Genomic DNA, 25,281 nt, shown 5'->3' with positions numbered 1-25,281 from the left:
AATGCAATTTATAAGATCCATTGAACTAGGGTCAGGGAAATAGCTTAGTCTGTAAAGCTTGTTGTGTGGGCTTACGGATCTGAGTTAAATGCGAAGGACCCACATACAAACCCCTGGGTGTGGTGGCACTCTCTTGTAATCCCAGCTCTGCAGAGGGCAGAAATGGGGATCCCTGGGCTTGCTGACCAGTCAGTGTTGCCTATTTTTGGTTAGCTCTAGGCCAATAAGAGAATTGGTGTCAAAGTAACAGAGTCGATAGCTCCTGAGGAATGATACTTAATGTTGTTCTCTAACCTCCACAGGCATGTGCATACACACACACACACACACACACACACACACACACACACACACACACATTATGAGTTAGACTAAATGAATATATAGAACAAAATCAATACACAATCAGTGGAAACTGATGATACTCTTCATGGAATGGGTGAGTGGGTGGGTGGGAAGTTCCAGGGTCTTCTTGCTTAACTACAGGGATTTCTCCCATTTTGTTTTAGCTTTGTCTTTGACTTTAATTCAAACGATATTTTTTGGGGGTAGTAGCAACTGAATGAGCTAATATTTGCAAAATAAAGCCTACAGTTGGCACCTAATATATTCAGCAAAAGATGTTTCATGGACTGGCATCTACTGCTTGCCAGATCTGAAGCACATGTAACTCACTCTTTGTTTGTTTATGTTTGAACAGAAGGGCTTGGGCCACCTGGCCTTCACATTTCCCGACTGTCATTTCTGGCAGGGCCCACACATTAGCTCCATCTCATCCTCATATTAGAGGCTTGGTCATCCACTCAATATTCCAGCTCAGGGGTGGGGTCCAAGCACCCTTGATCTCAGGAAGGAAGAGAAACCCTAGGGAAGGAAAAGCCCCGGGGCACATCTATTTCACCTGTTTTCCTGACTGCCATTAGTTGTCCTGCTTGAGGCAACTCCTTTGTAGTCCCAGCTGCCATTCCTTTGTGGTTTCCTTGATTGAGACCCAGCCCTGAAAAGCTGGACAGGTGCTTTCACAGCCTATAAAGAGAACAGAGCTCCAGGAGTGTGTGGTGTTGAGTTTCAAGGCATGGATATAAACTTTTAGTGCTGCACTGTTTCCTGGTGGCAGGTCTCAGAAAAAGGTGGAGGAGTGGATGTCTTTCTCTGGGCAAGGTCTGTTTTATGTTTAGGGAGTTATGTAGATGGTGCAGTTGGGGAAGAAGGGCCTCTTTGCTGGAGTTATGAGTGGGAAGGAAGCTGCAGAGAACAGTGCGCTAGTGTTAACATTTTTAGGGCAGCTCGAGTCAGCATCTTTCCTTTAGAGCCCTAACTGATGAAGGATAAACACGCGAGTGTAAGTGCTTTCCACCTATATCTGTGGTCTCCATCCTGATAGTGTAGTTCATCCCTCGTAAACTGTATACAGGACTCAAGTGGTAGTTGAGACTTTGCCTCTCTTCATTCTGAACTGCACTGACAGTATCTGTACAAAGTAAAAGTTATAAGTGTGCACAGCAGCAAGACAACACTGTAGGAAGGAGAAACTGTTAAAGTAGGAAAGGGGTTTACAATGGGGAGAGCTGTGTGGTTGGGTGTGTTGGTTTGTATCTGAAATCCCCTCCACATGACGATGCTTTGAGGCTTGTTCTCTAGCTAGTTGTGTTCTTTTGAGAGGCCTTGGAACCTTTGGGTGCTGAGGGCTGGCTAGTAGAGGTAAGTAATTAAGAGGAGCCAAGTCTTTTGAGGTCCAGGCCTGATGCTCCCATTCTGTTACTCTTCCTGCTTCCTTGTTCGGGGAGCCTCTGCCCTTGCTCTTGTCACCATGAACTTCACTATGGCTTCTCTGTCATGATGGACAAAGATTGTCTGAAATTGTGAGCCAAAGGAGAGCTTTACCATCTTCTACTGTTCCTGATAGCTGTTTGGGTGTTGTGGATGCACAAGTAACCACCCCAGAGTGAGTGGAAGGAGAGGCAGCCTGACAATTAAGGGAGTTGACAATGTTCTTTGATGGTCACCCCGTCCTGAGAAGGTTCAGTGAAGAATGAAGAAAGCCCAGGTTCTATCTGATGCAGTCACACTGTGGGTAATTTGTCTCTACTGCTAGTACAGTTATACTTCTGAGTCAAACTGTGAGCATTTAGAAGGTCTCTCTTTGGTCCTATCGTAGTTAAGCTAAAGTTGTCCTTAGTTTTATATAAGCCATGTGGGGAACATGGTTCTAGTCAGTGAGCTGTTTCCTATAACACATGTGGCTAGAGGTCTTTCTCCACCAGGAACATGGGGCTTGAGTGAAGCTCGGGCTCTGATGACCTCTCTACTTGACTGCATAGAACAACTGTAGATCATGTCTCACGCTGACCCCCAGGGTAGAGAGAGAATTATGGGCCTGATGCTGCCCATCTGGGTTCTTACTGTGCCTGAGATAGAAAGAGAATGGTATCTGGAAGGTGGTGAGAGCAGGTGAGAGATTCCTGGTGCCCGGGTTCAGGTGGGCAAAGACATTGTAGAAGCAATGAGATGCTCTGAGACCTGGTGACTACTAGTGAATGTAGTCAGGGGAATGGCAAAAGCAGCAGCAGTTAAAGGAACAGTTCCTCTGCCCTTCTTTACAGCTCCCCTAACAGTCGTTCTCAATCTCTGGGTCCAGGGCTCCTTGGGGGTCACACATCAGCTATCCTGCATATTGGATATTTACACTACGAATCATGACAGTAGTAAAGTTACTGTCTGAAGTAGCAATGAGCTAGTTTTATGGTTGGGCGTCATCACAACATGAAGAACTGTATTAAAGAGTCATGGTCTCAGGGAGGTCGAGAACCACTGGTCTATAAAATGATGGAGGATGAGGAAGAGTTAACCATTTCTGTGTCCAACCCTAAGTTCTGACTTAGCCAGCAACCTGTCACTGGCTTTTTTATTTCTGGAGGTACTTTCTGTAATAATGAAATAGTTAACAGTGAAAGAGGCCTCACAACTCAGGTTCCCAGGCCCAGGGAGTTCCCTTCCATTCTGGACTGATTGGAGTATAGAAAACAAGGTGGCTTCACTGGCTGGGTATTTAAGGGTTCTCAGTTCTCCTTTTGGTAAGGAGAACTTTGGATGCTATTTTCAAATAGCATTGATTCATCTGTCTCCCACAGTAAGACTATGGATATATTGTGCGGTATACCATTAAGGCAGCTGCTTCCGCTACCCTGAGCTCTGTGAATCAGGAGGTGTGGACCAATCTGGTCCACTCTGTAGATGGATGCAGGTTACTTCACTGGACAGCCTGCCCTGGCATAGGGCAAAGCTGAGAAACTAACAGAAAGCCTTTGTGTGCATTAAGATGCAGCTCACAGAGGATTTTCAAGCCAAGCCAACTACTGTCAGGGCAGGGACTCCCCAGCCCTTCCTTGTAGCCCTGCCAGGTTTGAGAACTCTTTCCAAGAGACTGAGTGATCTTTCTACAGGGGCCTCTAAGCTGAACCATAAGCTCAGACTTTGTAATGGAATCTCAGATCTCCAAGCACATTGTGTAGTGCAGCTGGGCTCCCGGAGAGGCCCTAAAATGGCAAAGGCGGTGATTCTGGGAGCCATTTTCTCTTTCCTCTGACCATGAGACATTAACAAAGATATTAGCACAACCATTTTACTCCGATGGCCAAAGTTTGGGTTGCCTCTTTTCCTTAATTGTATCTCTTTTTCCACCCTTTATTTCTCAGTTTATTAAGTCATGGGATTGCATATTCGTGAAGTAGGCCATTTAGGGAGGGCTGGGGTTCAGATAATTAGAGAGGGAAAAGGTGCCCTAGAGCCATGTTTTCAAGCCTCCTGCCTCACACAAATTAGGTGCTGTGTGTTTGATTATTTTTTTTTAACTTTATGTTAAGGTCTCAAACTTATACTAAGGAGGTAAAAAGCATCCATGATTATCACCTTGTGGTTGATCTTTCACTCATACCCAGTACATTTACCCCTTATGTGTCACTGGGATTTTTCCCCATTATTGAGCAGACTGCCTCATGCTGTTGCTTAGTTATGAAACCCTGTCCGCACCTCGAGCTCCCGCTCACCACTAGTATGTTCATGCCTTCATTTTCACTGGAAAACAGAGAATCAGATGCAGAGAGTCAGTTGTTTTATAATAATCCATTGGCTCTTACTTTGAGTGACCAGAAAGCATTTTTATCTGTTTCTGTTACTATGGGCATATCAATAGTACAGTCATTTTTCTTGGGAAGTGGTTTTCCATTGTATGATAGCATATGTGTTTGCTTTGTTAAAACTCATATTCTAAGGAGCAAAGGAGGATGGAGACCAAAAACCTTGTCTTGGTATGTGGTGTAGACAAGTATGCTAATGGGCTCTGGCTTCTAAGAATGGGGGATTTTTTTACATAGGTAACCTCTCATTCAGGCTTCCTCAAAATGAGGTACTGTGATCGGAATATAATATAAAAGAAAATGAAATTGAAATGAGCAGATTATGAAGTAGAAAATCACCATCCTTTGGCATACACTTCTAGTAGACACTGTGAATGACGGGGTTGCCTAGGGTGGATCCGTGAATCCCCTTTCCAGGAAAGCAAAGACATTGTTGTGCTGTGTTGGTTGTGACATTTGTCAAGAATGTAGGACCCTTCCAAGAATGAAGATGGATACAGCCATTTGCAACAAAATAAATCAGAACAGTAGTCACATGTCTGTGTGGTGGCATGTTAAAGGGACAATATACATCTCTACATTAGAATTGTAAGACAGACTTGAACAACTACCATATGAATAGCCCAATAACCTCAAGACTCACTCGGTAAGATCCAGCTCTTGCTGTGGCTTAAAAACCAGCCAGTAGACTCATATCCCTAGGGACCTTGAGATGAGGCCTCGCAGTGCTCAACAAATAATTCCCTAAACTTTGTTTTACATTTTGCCATAAACACGCCAGGAGCCCCGCGATTAAAGTCACTGAGTTGTCTGAAAACCCCATAACTCATGTAAAGAGATGTAAGAAATGTGATATATTAAATTGTATCCCCCCAAAGAATGTATGTGGAGGCACTAACTCTGCCAGAAGTCAGGTCACTGAGACCTCAGCACTCCAATCTAGTATGACGGGTGTTCCATGAAAAGCGCAAGGGTGGGTCCAGGGAGGGGAAAGATACTGTGTGTAGACATGAGGGAATGCTATGCGAAGTGGAGTTGGGGGTCGGAGAGGCACATCTGTGAGCCAAGAATGCCAAGAGCGATGCACATCTCTGGGAGCTGACAGCCCTAGAAGGAGTCGGTCCTACCAACCCATTCACTTCCAACTTTCGACCTCAGAGCCACTAGGCGAACCCTTATGCTTAAGACAGTTGGTATGTGGTGCTTTGTTGTTGAGGCCATAGGGGCACAGACAGGTCCTAACACTTCGCTGACACTCACTCCGTGTCAGACACTATTTGGAAACTAAGGCAGGGAAACTAAGGGTTTGTCATGCTCTCTGAAGGCTGATAAACCAATAAGAGGTGGAGCAGGGATTTAATTTGATCAATTCCGCTTTCTGAGCAGAATTATCTGACATCACTATCTGTGTCATACTCAGACCCACAAATATCACTTTTAAAAATAAAATGCAGGAGCTGGAGAGATGCTTCAGCAGTTTTTGCTGCCCTTCCAGAGGACTGGGTTTGGTTCTCAGCACAGTGGCTCACAACTGCCAATAACTCCAGTTCCAGGGAATTTCGTAGCCTTCTCTGACCTCCTTGAGTACCTGTATGCATGTGGTGCACACATATATACTAATGTATACTCATGTATGTGTAAAATATTAAATATTTTAAAATATAAAGTACAGTTAGATTTACAGGTACATCATCCACTGTAGTAATTCCTGGATGAATTAAATATTTAGATGTATAATAAGAGAACCACATGATAATACACATAAATATTAATTTATTCTACGGTACCAAATAACTATGTAACAATTATATGTAGAAGAAAATTCTATGTAGAAAATATGTAAAAAGGTAGGAATGTAATTTCTAGATTTTTTTTATATTCTATAGTTCATGCACATCAAAAATAATTCAGAGGATAGAAGGAATCAGAGGAATACTTGTAACTGAGAATATGGTAAAAAGATTAATATTTTTTACTGCAAAATAACACAAATTAGAATAAACAGCCAATCACAAATGACCAAAGGGCATAAGTTGATAATTTATGAATGAAGAAATATTAATGGTTGGTTGAACTTATGAAAAGCATTCAAGCTAATATTCAAATAAAAACTGAAACAAGGGCCTCAGCAGTTCACCAATTAAATTGACAAAGATTAAAAATGAGGATGTTCAGTGGTGATGAGATTGCAAGGGGTCTGAACAATATTCTATATTATAAGTTTTGCTCATTGCAATAACTGTTCTGGAAGGTTATTTGAATATGTATATATGTATATAATTATAACACAGATCCTTTGTCCCTAGAAATCCGATGTTCAGAAAGTCATCCTGAGGAAAGAAATGTAACGATGCCTCGAGGTTTATTTTTCTTGCTTTATGAGTAGTAAAATATGAAAACAACAAAAAATAATAAAAGATATGACTTATTAAAGGCATATAAGATATTATGTCAGGCATTAATATTTGCCTTTTGAATAGTTCCAGCTTTGGCTTCAAGCTGACAACACCAACTTCAGGTTATTGGAAGGGTTTTGTCCAAATATGAATATCAGACCAAATCATACTATTTATATCAACAACATGAATGGCAAAATTTAAAAAGAAGAATTTAAGAGATCCCAGTAGGCCCTGTTTTCTCAGTTTGGACATGTTGTAGATATTGTGGCTTTAAAGACCATGAAGATGAGGGGGCAGGCTTTTGTTATATTTAAGGAGCTGGGCTCATCCACAAATGCTTTGAGACACTTAAAAGGATTTCCATTTTATGGTAAACCAATGAGAATTCAGTATGCAAAAACAGATTCGGATATAACATCTAAAATGCATGGTACTTTTGCTGACAAGGAAAGAAGAAAGCTACAACCATAGAACAGGCTGCAGCAGCTGCAAACGAGAAGCCCAGTCAGGGAACACAAAATTCAGCTAATACCCAACAAAATAGCACCAAATCCTCAGGTCCCCGGTTACCCTCCAAACTATATCCTATTCCTTAATAACTTACCAGAGGGGACGAATGAGATGATGTTTTCCATGTCGTTCAACCAGTTCCCTGGTTTCAAGGAAGTTCGCTTGGTACCAGCGAGACATGGCATTGCATTTGTTAGAATTTGAAAATGATAGGCAGACTGGGGCTGCCAGAGATGCTCTGCACGTGTTTAAGATCACACCATCCCATGCTGTGGAAATTACCTATGCCAAGAAATAACGCGTGGAACGCCGGTTTTGAAGGACTTACTATTGTTTATAGCGTTTGTTTTGATCACCTTTAGTTAAGTCATTTTAAATGGTTGGAAGTCAAGATGAAGTTTTGGGGAAAGAGTCACCTAATTGTGTTTTTTAGTTTTGGTGAGCTGTGAAATACGAAGCCTTAATGTTGTACAATGAACTCTTGTTTGTAAAAACAAATAAATGAAACGTAATATAAAAAGCAAGTTAGCTGGAAATCTCTATATCCACCATGCTTCCAATGTTTTTAAGAAAATGATTACATATATCTGCAAGTAGAAAAAATTCAACATATCAAATGTGACCAGAGTAACTTCTACAGAAATGAGTTAGAAGGAGATTGTGTTCTTCATTTTCCCCTAAATTACCTGCAACTAAAACAAACCAACCAACCATAAAACCAAAAAAAAAAAAAATGTATGTAGGATGCTCCTATATAACATATGTACAATTTTCTAATGCTAATTATAGCAAAAATGCAAATCTTCCAATTTGTGGCACTAGTAGACACTTTGATGCTTGTGAACAGTCCTCAGCCATCTTACTCTGAACATACTCAATTTTGTCAAATATCTGTGATTGTAGTGTAACAAGAGCAGGTAGGTACTCCCTACTCTCTGTTAATAATTAGGACTTACCAAATTGTGAGCTATTAGATGGTTAATACATTTTAAAGCTGTAAACCTCTGAACATAATACTAACTATTATATATTTTACTTTTTAAAATATGCCAGACTCCCCTCACCTGAGATTTCAGAGCTTGTAGTCTCCTTTAATAACTCTGTGTGTGCGCGTGTGTGCATGTGTGCGTGCATGCATGCGTTCATGTGATGTACAGACAAGACTCACAAATGATGTAATATGTCTTTGTTAGATTTGGACGTGAGATGCTGTGATTTAGGAAGGGGCCCTCCCATGATGCATTTGAAGGGATCCATGCTTGGTAATCATGTCTACCCCACTTGCGTCTTTGTTTTGTGTAGCTGCCTCTTACCGTACCCTTTGGGTATCGTTGAAAAAAGCAGCTGTCTCAGGGTTCCCTGCAATGTTTGGGCCCAGCATGCATCTCTCATTCACCTGTCTAGTTGATACCAGAAAAATGTGGATTCTTTGGGGAGTCACTAGAACCAATGATTTTAATGCACACCCCAATTCAATACCATTTCTCCTATTTAAGTTTCCAGTAAGAACTGGACTGTATGGTTTGCTAGTCTCTGAAACCTCTATCAGTGTTCCCAGATGATCAGGCCATGATGAAGGCTCATATGAAGATTCTTACTGATCCAGCTATGTGATTTCACGCTGCTCCCACAACATTCCCGGTATATAGACTACATCTCACATATGTGCATGCATGTGTGTGGGCATGTGTGCATGCATATGTGTGTGATGTGTATTGTACATATGTGCATGTGTATGCACATATGTGTGTGTATGGTGCATGCATACATGGATGTATGCACATGTGAACACAGGCACATATAAATGCATGTGTGGAGGTTGGAGGTAAATATGAGGTTCCTTTCTCAATCACTCTCCACATTAGTTTTGGAGACAGGGTCTCTCACTGAATCCGGAGCTCTAACCCACTGGGCTAGACTCCCGGCTAACATGCCCTGGGGATCACCTGTCTTTTCCTCCATGGGGATTACAGGTGTGTGATGATGTGCTTGGTTTTTATGTGAGTGCATGGCGTCTGAACTCACGTCCTCCTGAGCTGTCTCCCGAGTCCTTAGCTCTGTTTCTTAAGGCCAGCCTTGAAGGCTCCTAGTATAAGCTTCTTTGAGAAACCTCTGTTAAAGCTTCCATGGTAATTCTAGTGGATCTGAATCAAAACAGCATCAAACTCCCACACGGGTAGCAGGATTCCTAGATGATCCTCAGGGCCCGAAGGCTGTCATTAGTCATGTGATATGGCCTGGGGCTTCTTATGAACAATCATCTAAAAATCTCCCACCGAACCACCTGTTGGATTTGAACAGGATGAGCTAGGCAGTTTTACAGCATCCACTCACACGGTTCAAAGGTGTGACTGCGATGTGGAGAAAGAAAAGATGTGGCAAGAGATAGGATAATAAACAAGACTGAAATAGTGGTTTGTCTCAGCGTGTCTTATAACAGTGGGCAAAGGTCTAAATTATAGTGCTTTGGAAGAGCTGTGGACCATAGTGACTCCCTCCTTCCTTCCCTCCCTACTCCCCTCCCCCTCCTCCTCCCCCTTTCCCAGCCCTTCCCCCTTCTCTCCTTCTTCCTTTCTCACTGTTGTTGCATATTTTCAACCCAGAAGTAAAATCTAAAATGTTTATATGAAAGTAAGTGTATATCAGTGACTAACGGATCATGCCTCCAAGGCCTGCCCCATTCCCTCCCTGAGCTCCAGCAAGAGGTTAGGCACATGAGATAGGCCACCGTGCAGGTGTCGCAGACATTGGCAAATGCTGGGCTGGCCATGGGTGCCTCTGTCAGAATGAGGTATGAGGGACAGGAAGATGGCTCAGAGGATTAAGGTGTTTGCTGCACAATCCTGGAAACATGAGTTCGATCCCTGGAGCATGTAATGTGGAGGAGAGAACAAAGTTAAAGGGACATGTGTCCTTTGACTGCCACTTGTACTCTGTGGCACCCTTTCACATCATGCACACGGTGTTTATCATAGCAATAGAAACCCTAACTGAAATATATCATCATCAACAAATTTGGCATGGCTACAGAGAGTGGCACTGGTCACATCCCGCGACAGGCCCCTGTCATGACTATTTGTATCCTGTGAGCGTGTTGCTGAGCCCTGAACCCTGAGGTATTGTAGCGTAGGCTTCAGGTTCCTCTCTGTCACGTTACTTTCCAGAGCCCAGAGAGGGGCCCGGCAGTTTGTTCAGAGTCATGTATTTTCTGAGATGATCAAAAGCGGGAACACTGTAGTGATGGTTGGTTCAGCCAGTGGTGTAATTCCCCTACAGTGTGCTTTGCCTCATACTCTTCTTTTGAAAGTGGAAAGTGGGAGGAAAGAGCTTTGGAACAGTCAGAGTGCTTTCTGGATATATATAAGCAGGAGGTAAAATTTAAACTGGGGTTAATACAATAAGCACATATGGTGTGTGTGTGTGTGTGTGTGTGTGTGTGTGTGTATTTGTGTGTATTTGTGCATGTGTATGTGTGTGTTTGTGCATGTGTGTGTATGTGTGTGTATATGTGTGTATGTGTTTGTGTATGTGTGTGTATGTGTGTGCATGTGTGTATGTGTGTGTATGTGTTTGTGTGTTTGTGCATGTGTGTGTATGTGTGTGTATGTGTGTGTGTGTTTGTGCATGTGTGTTTGTGTACTTTAACATGTCTGAACATCATGGCTTATTTATGATCACTTACTACACAAGAGAACATAGGATGATCTTGAATATTATAGCACATACATGAAAGAGATCTAATAGATGAGAATTCTCAAGAATTCTAAACTGTATAATATAAACAATAATATAAACTTGGGGGAGAACTTAAACTAGATATTAGTAATAAACATGGGGCACTTAAACTAACTATTAATAATAGACAAATAGATCTGGGGCAATTGCTCAGTGGTTAAAGCACCTGCCTTACAAGTGTAGGGACTGGAGTTTGGATCACAAGAATCCATGTAGATGCCAGGTGGGCATGGTTACCTGCCTGTAATTTTAGGCAGAGGCTGGGGATTCACAGACAAGCTTGGCCACCTAGACTAGACATATCTATGAGTTCTGGGTTTGATTGAGAAACCTTGCCTCCATGGATAAGGTTGGAATGCAGTTAAAGATGATTTTGGATGTCAACTTCAGGCCTCCACATGCATATGCACCATTACACACAGGTGCTCACACACATGCAATAACATGCATGCATACACAGGCATACTACACACACACACACACACACACACACACACACACACACGAAAAGGCACAGAGGAAAATAGTAAGTAAAATAATGAAGAGATATTAATCAAGCTTCAAGAGAGGACATTGTTAGTCTCTGTCTTTATAAACATGGTGTTGTGAAGCCATTTTAATTGAGAAATAATGCCAGGGACAGCATCCAGAAAACCAGAGAGCAAAATAATGACTACTGCTGTTAGTTTTCAGGATGATACAGTATTTGTAGTGGTTCTTGATTACTAGAATTTTTCCCATATGATTTTTCTTCACATTTTAAACAAACAGGGTCTGTTCTGAGTTTACATTCTTTTTCTTGAAGATTTTGGTATCTTTGGGGAAGAGAAACACTTCCCCCAACGTGTTTAGCCTTCAAGTTTCACAAAACTCAAAATTCTTCTGGAAGAGTCATAGGATTATTTTCTTCTGAGGAGAATTTCTCTCTGGGAAAGAGTAAGTGCCCTGTCCAAGGTCCTGCCCAGGTCATGGACTGGGCAGTGTGCACACGCCGGGATTCTTCAGGCTTCTCTTCACTTCTGTATGTTTGTTTCCTTGGCAGGACACGTCACCATGTGGGTTTGCTGTTCTCCAGTTGACTCTAGTTGTACTTTCTAATGAACAGGGCCCTGAAAGACCAGGGAGGATTTTCTGTTCAGCTAAGCCTTCTTCAGTCTTCCAGGTCTCTCCACATCCAGGAAGTGTTCATGGACATGGTGACTCACAGAAGTTGCCGCTCTTGTATGGGTCTCTCGGAGTGAGCTGTTCAGGGCTCAAGGTTGTCATTTGGCATGTTGCCGATGGTCCTCATCTTAAAAGCCATCCTGCTCACTTGTCCTCTTTTCAGTCTGCTCTTAGCTCTTGCCTTTCCGGTATGAGGGCTCTTTTAGATGCTTCTGGAGAACTGGCTTACAGCAGTGAAGTAGGAGGTGTTGATACAAAAAGAAAGGGCACCACAAGTGAGACACCTCCCTCTTCCTAGATCTCCTATCCCAGCCTTGATGCCCCAACTGGCAAACACTACCAGATCTTCCAGAATTCACTAATTCTTCTCACACTGAGCATTTCTTTTAAGAATGGATCCTGTAGTGTATAAGTTCTAGGCATTTTGGATGGGCCCAGATTGTATTATTTGCTCCAAGCCAATGAGGGACCAAGCCTGTGGTCCGTATGCCCCTCTTGATTCCTTTGATCATTTCAGCCAGTGTTGAGCTTGGAGGGCTGGTCATGTGGGCCATTTAGGTTGCTCTCGATGATGTGTTTTGCATTTTATTTACTTTCTCTGAGATTTCCTTAAGAATCTACAAATTTTCATCTAATCCTGTTGTTTTTTTATTTTATTTCAGTTTCCTTCTATTCTTTATTCTTGTTTCAGCAAGAGCATATATAGATTGTGTGTGCGTGTGTGTATGTGTGTGTATGTATATATGTGTGTGTATATATGTGTGTGTGTGAGAGAGACTTTGAGTCTGTATTCATGTAAAGGTCAGAGGTAAACTTCAGGCATCAGTCCCAGTTTACTGTTAGCCTTATTTTTTGAGACAAGTTCTCTGGGTTTCTCATTAGCCTGGAACTCATGGATTTGGCTAGGCATGCCGTCCAGCAACCTCCTGGATCTGCCCATTTCTATTTCCCCAATGCTAGGATTTTCATATATTTTTGATTTTTATTTTCCTCCCAAAGCTTAGATTTCATAAGTATAGGCAGGATACCTCAGGGAAGGGAGAGAGAGCGAGAGTCTAAACCAGGTCTTATATTGAGGCTAGTGATGTGATTGGTTTCCTAATTGTTAGATGCAGTATATTTTTTAACATGGGTGTGGACAGAGTGGGAAAAACACACAAGCAATTTAATTAATGTTAGGCAGACGCCCGTTCATGCTGTAGATTCTAGCAAAGGTCTAACAAAGAAGGTTCGCCATTTGCTTCTCAAAACCTGTTTCAGTTTCTGTCATTGTAGCATCTTTTCTCCTCTGCTTCATTGCTATGCTAGTTTCTTTCCATTCCCTCTTGTTTTCCCCCCCTTTCGAGCAGTCTCATGGTCATCTGGGTGAGGTTCTATGAGAGACAGGCAGGAGCTTCCAGCCAGATCCGTCTTCAACAGAGTATACCCAGCCAAGGTCAAACGGCCAGCTGGTGGCAAAGCCAAGTCTTTAACACAGGGTTCTTTTCTCCCAGGCAAATCCTCAATCTTCAGGACCACCTGCCTCCTTGTCCTGTCAGGTCCTGAGTTATTATGTGATTTAGCAAGTGGCAGCTTTGGTAGAGGTTCATTTCTGTTTCAGAGTTTTTGCCCGAGGTGAAGTCATGTTGGCAGGGGCTAAACTTCTGCTTTGGACCTTTGCAGATTTAAAAAAAAATTGTGTACAGAGCAGGGAACTGCTAAGTGCTTGTTCTAGAAATGAGAAATGTGTCTGTGTGTCCTGGACCTGAACTCTTAGGTAGCTGAAAGGCTGAGAGGCTGTGGTTTTGAGGTATTGAGTTCACTTTATTGTTAGGCCACTTCTTTAATCCTCAAGAGAGTGCTCCCTTTTCATTGGCATCTACCTCTACCTAGGCCAGTTTTACTTCTGCAGACGATATTTGAGTGTCAATATTTGAGAGTGGGCAGGCTGGCTGGCTGGCTGAATGGAGGACAAGCTACTGTCGTTGTTACAACAGTTAGCCTCACCATTTCCTTGACCCAGTACTGGCATCTGGGTGATTTAAGCTTCGAATTATTTGAGGCCTCTTTATGCTCTGTCCTTCAAAACCCTTTATTCTATGTTTAATGCTCATCTGGAAGAGGCCATGGTAGATGGATCCCATCCAGCCACGCAGGCTGATGTGCCAGAGCTGAGCTGCTGAAGGGGGTTTCTACAACCAATTATATTTAGGGTAATGCCCAGAGCTCAGTAAATATTTTATCTGTGTGGTTACCAGTTTGGTGATTTATAGAACTCTGGCTTCTATTACCAGACTTAATGAATGTATGGGACCTTAGTATTTACTTTAGGTAATTAAATGTTAATATACTTATAAAATTAAAGTACATGAACTGGTATCCGTCAGCATCAGCTTGACTTTGCTGTTTCTTAGGCTCTTATATGCACGGCATTGTGTAGTAGGCAGATGGTGGCCTCTGAGGAAAGAAAACTGTCAGAATGGCAGGCGTAAGGGGATGTGGACCAGATTCTGAAGTCGGTAGGATCTCTGATTCCCCATCTTTACAATAATTAATTCCTTCATTGTGGAATGTCTGTTATGATCAGGTAAGATCTGAAAAATTCCTTGGGACCATACAATACAAGGTTTAATAATGATCACTTTCTATCGTGACATAGCTTATTAGTTTATATTAAATATTAAAAAGCATTCTGTTACAAGAAGAGCTTAAGCAGGCACCTCCCAGGCTGTGTTTATCGCTGTTTATCGTTGGTCTTGCCAGCTAAAATGTGAGCTTCTAGGGAAGTAAAGGGCCATTCCTGCTTGTCTCTGCTCTATGTCAGGTGCCTAAAATAATACCTGCCTTGCAGTCTATATCCTACTCAGGAATGAAATGCAAATGTGGCTCGAATGAATCCTCAGAGGGCTATAGCAAGCAGCGCAGATTCCCAGGCTGTGTTTCCATACAAAAGGCAGCTGAGAGAGTTGACAGGGCTTGGGTTTGGGTTTGAATGGAGTGAACGAGTGGATGGAGAGTGTATTCAGGGCATATAGGCAGAAGCTTCATCAAGCACAAACAAAATTGCATGGTGGAGAATAATTAGAGAGGCGAGGAGGCTATTTTTGTCCGAATATTTGAGAAGTCTTCTCCAGGAATTCAAGTCTTGATGGGGAATCGTTTGGAGTGAGTCCCCTGACGCTCTAGTATGGTGACGATCTGAGCTGGAAGAGCTGGGAGTTCAAAGATTCCGAGAGAGCCAGGATGTTGGCTTCGTGTCCAAAGATTTCTCATGCCGGTGTTGGTGCTGATGTGGATGCTGATGCCAGAAACCTCTCCTCACTTTATCCCAAAGTGTAGGAGGTTTTCTCCCTGAGATAGGGCATGACCTGTGGTCCTCTTTGTCTTTCACTGTTCCCTCAAAATAAAAATGGAGCAGACATCACTGTTGTGTGGGCAAAGATCAAAGTTGCTCTTCTGGCAGCGGAGTGGGCAGAGGTCTGGCCAGGGACTTCTGGGCTCTGCCCAAGTCTGGATCCCTTCCTTCTCTTTGTTGCATTTGCCTGTTGTCTGTTTTCCTATCTGTAAAATTAGAAGCTGCACCAGATGATCCTTTAGTCTTTATATTTGAGAGGGCAGTGGGATACTTGTGTCTGTCCCAGTGCTGTTTTGGAGGCAGAATGAATTGTTGGTTGATTAGAGCTACTTTTCTAGCTTATTGGATTCTTCCCCTGCCCTTCATCTTGAGCCTTCCTTCTGTTACGTTACGACTGAAGGTTAATCTTCTTTCCCTAAGTGTCATCCTCTTGTTGATAAAGGTTGAGGCTGAGAGCAAGCTTTCCATATTCTTTATCATAGCCTTTTCCTGGTCATAGATCATCACAGTGTCCATGGACAGACTGGTACCAAGGAACCTTGGGCACGAGAGAATGTAGAGATTTGCTGCCACATAACGCCGGGAGAAAAAGGCTAGACAGTCCATATGAAGAAGGTGGTCGGGGGTGCTCATATCTACTGCAGCTGTGTATTATGAAGGAAGATAGTGTCATGTTCTGGTAGTATTTAGAAGTCAAGGAGTCCTAGGAGATGGCTTGCTTATGGCCTCTGTCACAAATTTATAAATCTGGACTATGGGGACCCAGTCTTTTTTGAGGTCATATGGTAGAAAGTGCTGATGGTGTTGGGGGTCGTTGTGTAGTAACCTATCACTATGGTTACTGCCAATCTATTCAGGACAAACAGGCAGACTCAGATATAGCTTCTCTAATGCTTCACTTTAAAATGTTTTATAAGGTGAATAAATGTAAAGCACTTAACCTTTCCAATTTGGATTTATGCATGGAGGTTAAATACTAGTGTATTTGGTACCTACTGTGTGTTATTTTGACTCTTTATAGATAGTTCATTCAGTCCCTATAATAGTGCTAGGAGGTGGAATCTATGAGACTCTTAGGCTTACAGATGAGGGAAATAAGGCACATGGAGTTTATGTTGGCCAAGGTCATATAGTTAAGTAAAACAGAGGAGTTTAATGACTGGCTCCGGGGTCTACAACTTTAACCACCTTACTGAGCTAAGAACATCTACCTCTAATGAAGGCAATTGTGTTTGTGAATCATGGGTTTCAGTGCCTACATTCACCCAGTGAAACCAGAGTCCAGCAAAGGTAGAAGATTGATTTCAACTCGGGGACATCATAGCCTCTGTTGCCCTATGGCTTTCCCATGATGCTCTGCTGTCTTGATTTCCAAATACGTGGTCGGTCTTAATGACACTCAGCAGCAAGGCCATTATTCTACCTTGAAATCTCCTGGCTACCTCCTATCTTTGTCAGTTTCCTTCTTAGACGTAGCATAGTGGGCCATACTGCCATCCAGACCCTCACACAGAAGAACCCATCGATAAGATTATCCACTATTTCCCTGACCCTTGGGGAATGTCCAGGCCATCTAAGATACAGCATCTTGTTTATAATAAATCCACCATCCAAAGAGCTCTAAAGCATCTTTTCTCTTTTTCTATTAGGACTATTGTTTCTATCTGTTGAGTCCATGAGCATTTGACATTGGATGACTTTATAAAACATTCTACTAATTGGATTTGTTAAAGCAAATAAATCAAATACTAATTGGAATGTGCCCTGCCATTATTTTTGCTTACTGAATTAGATATAATGGTGTGAAGGCCTTCTTATCATATTTGTGCACTTATTTAAACACCCCCCTGGCACACACTTCTGCAAATTCAATTAGATATTCAAAAAAGAAATTCAATTTATGCAAGGCTGGTTTACATTCATTCCGGGGGCAAGACTGGGTTCCCCACGATACGCTGCTCACGATTAATAAGCCCTACTTAGATCCTGCCCAGCCTTCAGAGAATCTGTCGGCACAAGGGTAGAATATGAATGACTAGGGGGCTGGAGCTCTTTAGAATGTGTGTATCCTTAGAACAGGGTTTGCTTCCTGGGCCGGCAAATCGTGGTTACTCGGGCTCCAACAGCTGGCTGAAAGCGCCACTGTTGCCCTCTTGATTTCTTAATTGAACAACATAGTATTCTGTGCCGTAGTTATGTACTGGCTTCAAAATGTTCATAGTTGAACCTTCCGTGGGATTTACTTTGGTTGGCCGACATGGTGTGATTAGAATTCAACTTCTGCTCTGGCTTCAGTCTTCTCACACACAAGGTGCTTTCCTAAGTCTGAGGCCTGAGCAGTCAGTCCCTTCCCCTACGGCTGGGTTTGTGACATCAAAAGACTGGCCACATCCTCCACTTCTCAGAGAAAGGAAGAAGCATTCTACATCTGCAAAATGGGCAGGACATGTCAGGATCGCATTGCATCAGACACTCACGTGATGACATATGATTGTTCTGTAGGGCTCTGATTCTGTCACCACTGGGAATGCCCACACTACTGAATTAGGATTGGAGTGTGCAGCTCGACCCTGAGTTTTTCCCTGTTTTTTTGTATGGCCCATGGATGGTGATAGGTTTTGCATTTTTCTTTTCTTTTCTTTTCTTTTCTTTTCTTTTCTTTTCTTTTCTTTTCTTTCTTTCTTTCTTTTTTTTTTTTTTTTTTTTTTTTTTTTTTTTTTTTTTTTTTTTTTTGGAGCTGGGGACCGAACCCAGGGCCTTGTGCTTGCTAGGCAAACGCTCTACCACTGAGCTAAATCCCCAACCCCAGGTTTTGCATTTTTAAATGGTTAGGAAGATGAAGGAAGGTAATCTTGTAACAAGTAGATCATTTGCACTTTTAGTTACGGTGAGTGCTGGGTAGGGTGGCGTACACCTGCAAACCCAGAACTTGGGAGACAGAGGTAGGAGGACTGTGCATTTGAAGTTGGCCTGAATTATCTAACAAAAACCTATCTCAGATAGAACATTGCCATTCATTCTTTTTTTCTTTCTTCCTTCCTTCCTTTCTCTCTTTCTTTCTTTCTTTCATTTGTTCATTCATTCATTGAGAGAACATAGCCATGCTAATACTTTATTCTTTATGCTTTCTTACTCTAGTGGCTTTCTGAGTTCTAGCAACAGAGTCTGAGGCTCCTTCAATAAACAGAACCATAAGGTATCCCCAAAGATTCTTGACCACTGATATATCCCATACAGTTCTCATCCTCTGCACGGCAGTGCACATCTAGTGGCCTTGCCCCACACCTTGGTTATGTTAGTGGCAAAGGTGAGAGGCTGCCAGATGTAGCTAAGGTCCCAAACCATTTGATCACAGTTAGGTCAGAGTGATTATTTTGGATGAACCTGCTGCAGCAGACAAGTCCTTCAGAAGAATGAGATCCTGCTTTAAGCAAGAGGTGGAAACGATAATATATAAGAAAGCTCTTGCCGGGGCCACATGGCCAGGAATTATGGGTAGCATCTGTGGGCTGAGAGTGGCTGCTGGGTACAGCTAATGAGGAAAACAAGTTGTCAGTTCTGCAGCCCGAGGAACTGGATTCTACCGAAAGTCATCTTGAGTTCTGAGAAAAAGTCCCAAGATCCAAGAAGTTCTGTAGACACCTGGTTCCATCTTGGGAGAAGAGAAACAGACTTGCTGATACCTGCGCTTGTGCCTCGCAGATTCTTGGGATACCAAATAGGCATTTTTAAGCCACTGCCTTCGTGATAATTTATCATGAAGCAATGGGAGACAAATGCATGTGCTGTCACAAACCACATTCTGTCTTCCTCAGAGTCTTGTGTTGACATCGTATGCTGAATCCCTTACTTCCAGCATAACTAACTGTGCTTGAATAAAGAGCCTGTGGATGGGGTCCCTGGGGTAGGGTCAGAGCTCTCTAAGCTGGGAAGAGATGCCGGAAGTCCTGCTACTTTTCCGCAAGCACACCAAGGCAAGGCTATGGTGAGGATCTCTGAGAAGGTGGTGTCCTCAGCCCAGGAAGGAAATGATCATCAGAATCCATCCAGACAAACCTTTATGTGGAACTTTACTTTCCAGAGCTATGAGAAAACACATGTCTGCTCTGTATGACTCAATTTATGACATTTTGTTATGATAGCATGAGTAGACTAATATAAGCCACAAAGCTGACAATATTTATCCCTTGGTCTTTCATGGAAAAGGTTTGACACCCCACTCCTTCAGTTAAAAATAATAACAATAACTGGATAAGTGGCTCATTAGTTAAGAGCACTTTATGCTTTTGCAAAGGACTTGCACGGCGGCTCACACCTACCGGTAAGCCTAGTTCTAGGGGATCCAGTGCCTGCTTCCGGCCTCTGCAGGCACAAGACATGTATTATATACAGACGTACATTCAGTCACTCACATTTATATATAAAACAAAAACAAATAGATCTTAAAATAATAATTGTTTTGGTCACGTCTCTCTGGTTCCTTCTAACCATGTTGGGGTGGTTTGAATACAGATATCCCCCATAGACTCATGTGCTTGAATGCTTGGCTCAGAGCGAGTGGCCCTATTGGGAGGTGTGATCTTACTAAGTGTGGCTTTGTTGGAGGAAGTGTGGAGGTGGGTTTTGAGGTCTTATGTATGCTGGAACTATACCCAGTGTGACATACAGTATTCTTCTACAGCAATAAAACGCAAACTAAGACACAGGCACTCTTGCTATATCTGGAGTCCATACAGTTCCTTCAGTGTTTATGGTGTGAGCTATCTTTATATCAATGAGTGATATCATCTTCTAGTATGGAACCTCCATGCTTGATTCTGAGCCTCTGTCTCTGACCCTACCCTCCGCACCATGGTCTTCAAGGCAAGCCAAAGCCGAAGAGCCTATTCCGAGCATTGACCTGTAGATTTGAGAACTAGGACCTTGTAGCCCCAGAACAGTGAATGATATGGGAACAAAGGACTTCAAGAGGCCCAGGACTGAGGAAGAGCTATGTAGATATCTTAACTAATTCTATTTAAAAATCAATGTTAATTGCTGTGGTGATCCAATACAATGGCTTAAGGGTGTATGTAGACTGAGCTAGCTGGGTTTCAAAGTCAAGCTTCACCATGTAGATTTGTGTGGTCTTGGGCAACATTTTTTAGAAGATTCTATGTGTAAGTTTCTTCAGGCCTGTCACAGCCATCGATGATCATGTCTAGCTCATGCACTGAGGGTAATAATTACATGATTATTGTAGCTAACCAGCTTCGTATTTGGCATTGGGGGCTATCTGCTTTAGCATCCCTCCAATCGGCATCTGCTCCAAAGCATCCTTCTTCTTTTCTTTTGCCCTGTATCTTCATTCCTTGACCCTAGAGCATCGGTGACCACTGTTGAGTCCTCAGCAGGCTCATCTCTCTCACCTCTCGCTACAACTCCCGCTCTTGCTTCCTGTCCTGTGGGCCACCTTAGCTCACCTTCTCTCTTCCAAAGTGGTCTTAGCTCATGCTCTGGCTTCCCTTCTCTCACAATTTGAAGTCTCTACCTTTGCAGAATTGAAATGCATACTCCTAGAAGGCCCAATCTGACCTCTGAGCTCTCGGTCTCTCCCCTATTGGAAGGTTCATTGAGTTCACTGTGATGCCTTAGGAGAAAGGCATAGATGAACTACATTCCCTTCTTCAGGGTCTAGCCTGGCACTTTGCCATGAATATAAGGTCTGTGCTAATGTATTCAACCACTCATTGAATAAAAGTCAAGGGGTTCTGCTGTGGCTTGACTTTGGTAGAGACTCCTGTGGTTTGCTCATATTCTCTTCGATCTTTGGAACCTGAAACTGAAGAGACACTATCCTATGACCTCACATGTCTTATCCTATGCCAGAGTTGTCTTTTGACCTCCATGAACATGGTGCTCTGTGGCTTTTTAGTATGTTCTGCCCCAGCTATTTAGGCTAGGGTCAAAAGTTTTTCTTTGTTTCCCTTGTGCCATATCAACTCAGACTCTTCTGGTCATGTTTGTCAACACTGTGAGCTCTCCACCAGTAACACTTACCATAGAGATGAAAACTGAGGGCCAATTTGTACCCTTTTAAAAATAATTTTCTTTTTTTATGTTTGACCTAGTTTCCTATCTTTACTGAGCTTCAAGGCTGGATATGAAAGGCACTGCTTTCTATTTTAGAAGCAGTAGGGTCTGAATATGGAGTATTCTAAAGGAGGCCTTGCTGGAGCATTGGAAAGCTTTGGTCCTACAGTGCCAGGGCTAATGTCCCGCCTCCTCTGCTTCCTGTGTTTGAGTTGTTTCCAGGGGTCTGGGATGCTGCATCTATAAGATGGGATAGACACGGTGAAGACGGATAGCATCATGCTGAAGCCAGTGTAGGTAAGGGCTGCACATGAAGGCTGTTAAGAAAAACGAGTGATGCTGTTGTTATCACCAACTGTGATGTCATGCTTTTTTTTTTAACCTGGGAAAGTCCCTTGAGAGTTCTACAAAGAGATCCCATGCAGAAAGGGAGAGCACTGTGCTTAGCTCCTAGAGCAAGAACTGACAGGTGTCAATCCCTGGGCAAAATGTAGCTTGCTTCCGTTATTAGGTATAAAGTTTCAAGGAAACATAGCCACACCAGCATGTTTTCATATTGAAGATGATTGCTTTGGTAATTCAAGGGCAGGGATTAGCGATTGTGACAGAGACCATGTAGCCACAAAGCTAAAGAGATTTAGTATCTGGTCCTTTGTAGAAAAGTTTGCTGAGCCCTGTCTTAGAGAAAGGTGTTGAGGTTTTCTGCTTCCATATGCAAACAGACTTGCACACACATTCACACTGTTCACATCCAGTGTCTGGAACATGCAGAAAGTAGCAAATCTTCTGTCCCTTTCCTGAACTTAATTCTGCTTTGGAATACATAGGATCATATCTGAGAAGGGCAGAGGCAGGCACATTTATATTTTTATTGAATTCTATTCCGCTCTCATTTTCAAAAGAAGAGCTCATGTTTAAAAAGAAATTCTGATTGGCACTATAAACCTTATTTATGCTTTAATGTCTCCTAAAGTATGTATCCTGCACTACGTTCACTCTCTTACAGATGCTGATAAGCTATACATTACCGAATCCAAATGGATTTTCAAAATCCAATTTCCTTGCTACAGTCTTCCATTTCTCTGTTGACTTTTTATATTTGACTTGCATCAGAGCATCTGGGGACTTTGCCACATTTTTTGACCTCAACCTGCCCAGTGAAACAGCTCATCTGCTCAAGAGCAGAGTCCATAGGTGGTGCTGTCCTTCCCCTGTCCTCCTGTGATCCTGTGAGTCTCCATCAGGCTGGATGCTGGCTTCTGGAGGCAGCCTGAGCTATTTCCTGGGGTGGAGGTAGAAGTGAAGACGTTATTTCCTCCCCATGTGACTGTGCTAAGCTTGACATCAGGTGCCTGACACCACATACTCCTTGTGTCTGTGTGAGGTCAGCATCCAAATGAGTTTCTTTGGGGATTCTTTCAAATCATCTATCTTCCTTAAGTGGTCTGACACAAATAACTACAGAGGGGTGAGGTCTTTTGTCTTATGGTCTCTAGGGAAGACAGATACAATTTTTGGATGATCAACATCACCTATAAGAAGTCTTCAGGCCATTGAGGCTGGATAAATGGTTCCTGTTCACAGTTCAGGGGATATTGGATTCCTTCTCTCTTCCTTTCTTGGTGGCTCCTAGTGTTCATTGCACTCTGGCTTTTTTCTGCATCTCTATGACTCGTGGAGGTTCCTAGTTACTTCTGACTCTCTAGAATACTGAGATCTTATGACAAGAAGGTTTCTCATGGCCTTCTTGTTCCTGTATACCACACCATGTACTAAAGAAATGGGAATGGGTGTGAGTTAGGAACTTGTCTTTCACAGACTCTGACCTGATGTCAATCTTGAGCCCATGACCATTCTGATTCTTTATCCGAGAGGGAGAAAATCACCCCTAAATATATTTTCCTTCTTAGTAGTTTTAAACCGGTTATGTCTGCATCAAGCCATGAGAGTGGAGAGCAGTATCCATATCAGTTGCAATCACAGTGCTTTGTTTTTCTGATGTGTGTGCTTGAGCGATGCTATCAATTTATATTGAGAAGGATTATGAGAAGCAGTCTCAGGAGATGTGCCATGCCATGCATTCCTTGTGTGGATGGAGTCTCAGATAGAGGTGGCGTTTCATTACGGGATATGAGGTTCGTCACGGTTATTCCTGCAAAGGCTCTTGTCTGATCTACGTTCATGGCCTGGTTGTCATTTCCCTTGAACAGCTTGGCTTTTATTATTATAAGAACACAGTGTCCAATACCTGGGAAGCTCTCCTTCTTGACAAAGGAAGCTGGAAGCTCAGATAGGGAGCAGGAGCTCAGAGTCAGGCACATAGCCACATGTAGGCAGATGGACATATGGGGAGATTAAAGCGTGGTTCTACAACTCCCTCCTACCCTGCTTGCCTTTTCTTTGTCCTTCCCTCAATATCTCCATGCTGTACATTCTGCTTCTGTGTCTGTCGGACTCATGCAGCTGCCTGTGAACAGTTAGACAGCATCTCTTCAATACGCTCTGCGTTCTAGGTTTGGCCCCGAGCACAGATGGGAACTTAAATCCCACTGGTCATATTTCCTTCTTTGCTGAGCATCTTGGCACTCAACGGGAAAGGCTTGACTGTGTGCCTGGCTGGGATGGAGACATATGTGTGATAGAGTGCAGCCCAGGGGCCTGCGTCTAGAACTCCATTAGGAAGAGACATTAAAGACATGCGTACGCCATGACAAAAGCAGGCTGAAAGCAGGGTCTGGATATCCTAAGAGACGCTCAAGAGAGAGGAGGGCGCTACCTCTAGTTGCTCCAACAGAGCTCTTCTTGTATGAGCCTTCTGTCGCCACACCTTCCTTCTTTGATTGCTACCACCTGCAACCTCAACCACGAAGACCCTTTCATCATCAGAGGAACTGAGCACTGTGTGTCAGAGATTCTGTATGTAGCATCTGTCGCTGAGAGGTTGGCACGGCGGATGGCCATTGTAGTTTAGGTCTGCTTCCATTTCATGGTTAGAAATCTTGTACCCTGTCTACAGGAAATATAGGGACAAAGTGTGGAGCAGAGACCGAAGGAAAGGCTATCCAGAGACTGCCCCCCCGCCCCCCGGGGGATCCATCCCATATGCAGACACCAAACCCAGACAACTGTTGTGGATGCCAAGAAGTGCTTGCTGGCAGGAGCCTGTTATAGTTTTGAGAGGCTCTTCCAGAGCTTGACAAATACAGAGGAGTTGGATGTGAGCATGGGGATCCTCAATGGAGGAGTTAGAGAAAGGACTGAAGGAGCTGAATCGGTTTGCAACCCCTGAGCTCCCAGGGACTAAACTACCAACCAAAGCGTACACATGGAGTCATGGCTCCAGCCGCATATGTAGCAGAGGATGGCATTGTTTGGCATCCATAGGAGGAGAGGCCCTTGGTCCTGTAAAGGCTCCATTCACCAGTGTAGGGGAATACCAGGGTGATGAGGTAGGAGTGGGTGGGAGGGGTAGCACCCTCATAGAAGCAGGGGGAGGGGGAGGAGATAGGGGGTGTGCCGGGGGGGGGGAAACTGGGAAAAGGGATAACATTTGAAGCGTAAATACATAAAATATCGAATAAAAATATTGCTTATCAAGAAAACAAAAAAGAAATCTCATACCACTTCAGCTTAGCGATTCTCTCAGTCACTCCCACCTGAAGCCTCTGTAGTGCATTGATTTGAAATTATCCTTTTAACTTGCTTGTTTAGCACTGGTCTGCCTCACTAAGTTTCATATATTTCTCTGGAAGCCACTGTGTAGCCAGTGCCACTGCTGTGTCCACTCTTTAACTAGAGTCACTGTTGAATTAGCAAGTATCTAGATAGAAACAAGCATTTTCTTTCTTCTTGTGCAACACTCACTTCCCACCCTCTTTTTATCAGAAAATCCCCCCTGGCCTCACTGCAGATTTCAGTTTTTGTTGAGCTT

General features: G+C 43.1%; 1 protein-coding gene and 1 pseudogene across 19 annotated transcripts in view; both read left to right on the top strand.

Annotated features, from left to right (window-relative positions):
- Positions 1–25,281, top strand: part of Ptprt (protein tyrosine phosphatase, receptor type, T) — a 1,098,700-nt gene that overhangs the window by 272,376 nt on the left and 801,043 nt on the right.
- Positions 492–24,775, top strand: LOC134486473 (U2 small nuclear ribonucleoprotein B''-like; annotated as a pseudogene).

This window comes from Rattus norvegicus, chromosome 3 (assembly GCF_036323735.1).
Source record: "Rattus norvegicus strain BN/NHsdMcwi chromosome 3, GRCr8, whole genome shotgun sequence".
Lineage (NCBI taxonomy): Eukaryota > Metazoa > Chordata > Mammalia > Rodentia > Muridae > Rattus > Rattus norvegicus.
This window is presented reverse-complemented; position numbering and strand designations above follow the sequence as displayed.